This window comes from Orcinus orca, chromosome 3 (genome assembly GCF_937001465.1).
Source record: "Orcinus orca chromosome 3, mOrcOrc1.1, whole genome shotgun sequence".
In the NCBI taxonomy this organism is placed as follows: Eukaryota; Metazoa; Chordata; class Mammalia; order Artiodactyla; family Delphinidae; genus Orcinus; species Orcinus orca.
In genome coordinates this window covers 23,849,627-23,856,982 of record NC_064561.1, presented here as the reverse complement: position 1 = coordinate 23,856,982, position 7,356 = coordinate 23,849,627, and the positions used below count along the sequence as shown (strand labels likewise).

General features: G+C 35.5%; 1 non-coding gene across 1 annotated transcript; it reads left to right on the top strand.

Annotated features, from left to right (window-relative positions):
* Nucleotides 1-2,479: 2,479 nt before the first annotated feature.
* LOC117202241 (U6 spliceosomal RNA) lies at nucleotides 2,480-2,585 on the top strand. The gene has a single exon (XR_004484459.1). It is a non-coding gene; the product is annotated as a U6 spliceosomal RNA (small nuclear RNA).
* Nucleotides 2,586-7,356: the final 4,771 nt, after the last annotated feature.

The following is a 7,356-nucleotide window of genomic DNA, read 5'->3' as shown; positions in this document are numbered from 1 at the left end:
GCCTTCCTGGTGGTGCAGTGGTTAAGAATCCGCCTGCCAATGCAGGGGACACGGGTTCGAACCCTGGTCCAGGAAGATCCCACATGCCACAGAGCAACTAAGCCCATGCACCACAACTACTGAGCCTGCGCTCTAGAGCCTGCAAGCCACAACTACTGAGCCCACGTGCCACAATTACTGAAGCCTGTGCACCTATAGCCTGTGCTCTGCAACAAGAGAAGCCACCAAAATGAGAAGCCCGTGCACCGCAAAAAGAGTAGCCCCCACATGCCGCAACTAGAGAAAGCCTGTGCACAGCAACAAAGACCCAATGCAGGCAAAAATAAATAAACAAATAAGATAAGATATATGGAGAAGTTTGAATACAGATTAGATATTAGATGATAAGGTAGCCAGCCTCCAAGATGGATCAGAGTGACCCCTGCCTCCATACCCTAATTAGGGAACCCTAATGAAGTCCCCTTCTACATTATGCTAGGGTTGGTCTGGTCTCTAATACCATACTGTAGAAGTGATGGTATGTCACTGCCACAATTAGGTTATAAAAGATTACAGCTTCCATCCTGGGCACTCTCTTGCACCCTCTCACTCTAAGATCCCTTGTTTTGGGCAAAGCTAATTACCATGCCATGAGAACATTCAGGTAGCCTATGCATAGAGCAATGAAGCAAGGACCTGAAGCATCCAGACCGTGGAATGAGCTTGAAAGTGGATCTTTCAGCTTTCTTCAAGTCTTGATATGACTGCAGCTTCAACCAACAGATTTACTGCAACCTCATGAGAAACCCTGAACCAGAACCATCCAGCTAATCTGCTCTCAAATTTCTAACATTCAGAAACTGTGAGATAAATGTTTGTTTTTCTAAGTTGCTATGATTTGGAGTAATGTGTTATACAGCAGTGCATAACTAATACAGATGATAATAGAAAATGATTTAATATTCTTAGGTGTGATAATGGTGCTGTGATTATGCAGGAATATCTCTTTATTTTTAAGAGTTGCATTCTAATGTATTTAGGAGCGATGTGTCATGATGTCTCTACAATTTGGTTTCAAATTGTTCAGAAAATATACATACATGGCATATATACACATAAATATACACATACAACAAAAAGACTGACAGTTATTGAATCTAGATGGCAGGTATATAAATAATCATTGTATAATTCTTTCAACTATTTTATACCTTTGACATTTTTCACAATAAAAACTTCAAGAATTTCTGCTCCTGGACAAGATGGATTAATAGGACCCAGCCTGGCCTCCCAACAAAAACAACCCCAAAAAACATTAAAAATATGTGAAACATTTTCCTCTAAGATCAGGAACAAGATAAGCATGCCCACTTTTGCCACTTCTAACATAGTACTAGAAATCCTAGCCAAAGCAATTAGGCAAGAAAAAGTAACCAACGGCATCCAAATTGGAAAGGAAGAAGTAAAATCATCTCTGTTCACAGACAACATGATCTTATATGTAGAAAAGCCGAAAGATTCCACAAGAAAACTAGTAAACAAAACAAGTAAATGAACTCAACAAAGGTGCAGGATACAAAATCAACACACAAAAATCAGTTGCATTTCAATAAATTAACAATCACATTCTGAAAAGGAAATTTTAAAAACAATTCCATTTATAATTGCATTAAGAAGAGTAAAATAGATAATAAACTTAACCAAGGAGGCAAAAGACTGGTACACTGAAAACTATTAAATATTGCTCAAAGAAACAAAAGAAGGCATTAAAAAATGTAAAGATATCCCATGCACATGGATTAGAAGACTTAACATTGTTAAGAATACTACCAATGGTGATTTGTAGATTCAATGCTTCTCTATCAAAATCCCAAAGACTTTTTTATAGAAACAGAAAAATCCACCCTAAAATCCATATAGAATCTCAAGGAGCTTGAAATAGTCAAAACAATCTTGAAAAGGAAGAACAAGGTGGAGAATACACAATTCCTGATTTCAAAACTTACTACAAATATAAATTAATCAAAACAGTGTGGTACTGACATAAAGACAGACATATAGACCAATGGAATAGAGAGTCCAGAAACAAATCCTCATATATATGGTCAAATAATCTTTGACAAGTGTGCCAAGATCATTCAGTGGGGAAAAAAACAGTCTTTTCAACAAAAAAAAGGTAAAATTGGATAGCCACATTTAAAAAAAAAGGAAGAAACTCTTAGAAGAAAACATAGAGGGAAAGCTTAATGATATTGGATTTGGCAATGATTTCTTGGATATAATACCAAAAGCACAGGCAACAAAAGTAAAAATAGGTAAACTGAATGACACCAGAAGTTTAAAATTCTGTGCATCAAAGGACACAATCAGCAGACTGAAAGGCAACCTACAGAATGGGAGGAAATGTTTGTAAATCATATATATTACAAGACATTAATATCCGGAATATATATAAAGAACTCCTACACGTCAACAACAAAAAATAAAACAACCCATTTTAGTGTTTGTTTCGGCAGCACGTATACTAAAATTGGAACGATACAGAGAAGACTAGCATGGCCCCTGTGCAAGGCTGCATGCAAATTTGTGAAGCTTTCTATATTTTTGGCAGAACACTCTTTGACATAAATCACAGCAAGATCTTTTTTGACCGACTTCCTAGAGGAATGGGAATAAAAACAAAAATAAAAAAATAGGACCTAATTAAACTTAAAAGCTATTCCACAGCAAAGGAAACCATAAATAAGATGAAAAGACAACCCTCAGAATGGGAGAAAGTATTTGCAAATGAAACAACTGACAAAGGATTAATCTCCAAAATATACAAACAGCTCATGCAGCTCAATATCAAAAAACTAAACAACCCAATCAACAAATGGGCAGAAGACCTAAATAGACACTTCTCCAAAGAAGACATACAGATGACCAACATGAAAAGATGCTCAACATCACTAATTAATAGAGAAATGCAAATCAAAACTACAATGAGGTATCACCTCACACCAGTCAGAATGGCCACCATCAAAAAATCTACAAACAATAAATGCTGGAGAGGGTGTGGAGAAAAGGGAACCCTCATGCATTGTTGGTGAGAATGTAAATTGATACAGCCACTATGAAGAACAGTATGGAGGTTCCTTAAAAAAACTAAAAATAGAACTACCATATGACCCAGCAATCCCACTACTGGTCATATACCCAGAGAAAGCCATAATTCAAAAAGACACATGCATCCCAATGTTCATTGCAGCACTATTTATGATAGCCAGGACATGGAAGCAAACTAAATGTCCATCAACAGAGGAATGGATAAAGAAGATATGGTACATATATAAAATGGAACATTACTCAGCCATGAAAAGGAAAGAAATTGGGTCATTTGGAGAGACATGATGGACGTAGAGACTGTCATACAGAGTGATGTAAGTCAGAAAGAGAAAAACAAATATCATATATTAACACATATATGCGGAAACTGAAAAAATTGATATAGAAGATCTTATTTACAAAGCAGACATAGAGAACAAACGTATGGATACCAAGAGGGAAGGGGGGGTGGGATGAATTGGGAGATTGGGACTGATATATATACACTATTGATACTATGTATAAAATAGATAACTATTAAGAACCTACTGTATAGCACAGGGAACTCTACTCAGTGCTCTGTAGTGACCTACATGAGAAGGAAATCCAAAAAAGAAGGGATATATGTATACGTATAGCTGATTCACTTTGTTGTGCAGGATAAACTAGCACAATATTGTAAAGCAGCTGTACTCCAGTTTAAAAAAAAACCCATTTTAAAAACGAACAAAAAACTTTGTTTTGGACTGAATGGTGTCCTCTCAAAATTCATATGTGAAGCCCTAAACTCCAATGTGATTATATTCGAAAATGGAAATAATTCAGGTTAAATGAGGTCATAAGGTGGAGCGTTGATCCAATACAACTGGTATCATAAGAAAAGGACACACAGAGGAAAAGCCATGTGAGGACACAGTGAGAAGGTGACTGTATACAAGTCAAGAAGAGAGTCCTCACCAGAAACTAAATTTTCCAGCACCTTGATCTTAGACTTCCAGCCTCCAGAACTGTGAGAAAATAAATTTCTGTTGTTTAAGCCACCCAGTCTGTGGTATCTTGTTATCGTGGTCTGAGCATACTAAAATAGTTGACATTTGAACAACACAGGCTTGAAGTGTATAGGTCCACTTATACAGATTTTTTTTTCAATAGTAAATACTACAGTACTACATGATCCACAGTTGGTTGAATCTGAGGACAGGAGGAACTGTATCCTTAAATAGACATTTCTCCAAAGAAGATATACAAATGGCAATGAGCACATGAAAAGATGTTCAATATCACTAATCAGTAGGGAAATGAAAATTAAAACCACAATGAGATACCACCTCATACCTCTTAGGATGACTACTATAAAAAAATATAGAAAGTTACGAATGTTGGTGAGAATATGGAGAATTGTGTACTGTTGGTGGGAGTATAAAGTGGTATAGTTGCTATGGAAAGCAGCATTGTGGTTTCTTAAAAATTAAAAATAGAACTACCATATGATCCAGCAATTTCACTTCTGGGTATATACCCAAAAGAATTGAAAGCAGTGTCTCGAGGAGATATTTGTATACTCATGTTCACAGTAACATCATGTGTAAGAGCCAAAAGGTGGAAGCAACCCAAGTGTCCATTGACAGATGAATGGATAAAGAAAATGTACTGTAGACATAAAATGGAATATTATTTTGCCTTAAATAGGAGAGAAATTCTGACACTTGCTACAACATGATGAACCTAGAGGACATTATGCTAAATGAAATAAGCCAGTCACAAAAGGACAAATACTGTATGATTCTACTTATATGGGGAGCTTAGAGTAGTCAAATTCATAGAGATGGGAAGTAGAACAATGGTTACCAGGGGGTGGGAGAAGGGGAGAACAAAGGGTTATTTTTTAACAAATATCGAGTTTATGTTTGGCAACATATAAATAGTTCTGGAGATCTGTTGCACAACGATGTGAATGTCCTTAACATTACTGTATTATACACTTAAAAATAGTTCAGATGGCAAATTTTATGTTATATATTTTACTACAATTAAAAATTTTAACTTAAATACAAATTTTAAAAAAAAATATGTAAAACAACAGTTTTTAAGGCACTGGGTGTCAGGTGACAAAGGACAGTGATTTCTGAGAGACTGGAAATACACAAGATGAGCCCTATGAGTGTCCCAGCTTATTTTGAATCGAGATTTTGAATCGAGAGCGACTCCAGGCCATGGCACAGGGAGGGGTAACTAAAGCCAACCCCAGCTGAGTCTCTGAGTTGAGGAGATAGAACTATCAGTCCAGGGGGACCAAGGCAGCTAGAGCTGCTAGACTAAAGTATCAGAGAAGAGAGAGCTTCCCAGAGAAAGAACACCACAAATATGCAGAGGATCCCCCTCAAGTACACAACAGAGTAGTGATCAGCTCATACATACAAGGAAAATACCTGCTCCTGTGGAAAGAACCATTTAAAATGATGGAAATGAACAGGGCCTGGCAATCATGAAAGGCTGGGAACAATGCCTCTTGCCTAAATAGTCACATGGAGCATTAGGTAGACCAATCATAATGGTCTTCCCTCAGTTATCGAGAACAACTCATCCTAGATTAAGCATTGCTGTAGACCTTCCTAATAAATGATAAAAGCAAGAACCAAAAAGGTCAAGCTGTTTCTGAGTAAGTTAACTGCATTCCATATCAAAGATTAAGAAGATTTTTAGGTATACAAAAATATCCAGCACCCAACATGCAAAGAGGCAGGAAAACACAAACCATAATGAGGAGAACAGTTAATATATCAAAACTGACCAAGAACTGACACTAATGCAAAGAAATACATTAAAAGTTATATAAAAGAAATACATAAAAGTATTAGCAAAGAAATACAATAAAAGTTATTACAACTGTACTTCACATTTCAAAAAGTAGAGATACAGAAGATATAAAAAAAACTAAGTCAAACTTCTAGAAATAAAAATTACAGTGTTTGAGATTTTAAATACACACAAGATAGGATTAACAGCAAATAAAATATTTCAGAAGAAAAGATTAGTAAACTTGAAGACATTGCAATAGAAACTACTCAAAAGAAAACATAGAAAGAAAAGGGGGAAAAAATTAAGAGTATCAGCAAATCTGTGCCCACAAATCTGATAACCCAGGTGAAATGCACCAATTCCTTGAAAGACACAATCAACCTTAACTCACTCAAACAGAAGTAGATAAACTGAATAGGTCCAGAGGGCTAATATGCATATAATTTAAGTCAGCAAAGGACTGGAGAGTGAGAGGAAACAGAAAAAAAATTTTTGAAGAAACAACAATCAATTTTTTCCAAACTTGATAAAAACTATAAAACCACAGATCCACAAGGCTCAAAGAGCTCAAACACACACACACACACACACACACACACACACACACACACACACACACTCACACACACACTCACCACCTCTGAAGAAAACTGCACCAATGCACATTATAATAAAATTTATCAAAACCAGTAAACAAGAGAACTATTTAAAGCAACTAGAGAAAAAAAGCCATGTCATGTTGAGAGGAACACAGATAAGATGACACAGATTTCTAATCAAAATTAAGGCAATTAGGAAGACAGCACAGCAACATCATTAAAGCACTCACAGAAAACCCTGTCTATACCCAGTGAAAATATTTTTCAAAAGCTAAGATGAGTTAAAGACAAAGGCTGAAGAAATTCATCCCAGAAGGCCTACACTACAAGAAAAGTTAAAGGAAGACTTTTAGGCAGGGAGAAATAATACCAGATGGAAATCTGAATCTACACAAAGGAAAGAAGATCAACAGAAATGATAACTATATGGGTAAGTACAAAAGATTTTCTTATTTTTTGAAAATGCTTAATAGATATTTTACTATTTAAACAATAATAATAATATATTCTGGAGTTTAAAACATAAGCAAAAGTAAGATGCATGATACTAATACATAAAGAATAGGAGAGAAAAAATGGTAGAATATTATTGTGAACTTTTTATACTACACATGAAGTGAAGTGGTATAATAGTACTTGAAGATAGACTGTGATAAGTTAAAGATGTGTATTATGCACCATAAAACAACCACTAAAGTAACAAAACAAAATGCATAGCTAATATCCAACTAATGTGAATGATATAATTCATTCATTCACATTAGTGAATTATTTAAAAACTTATCCAAAAGAAGTAAGGAAAAAAAATGAAAAAGGGAAAAAGGAACAGGTGAAAAACAGAGCACAAATAGCAAGATGATGAACTCACATGTAACTATATTAATAATCACAT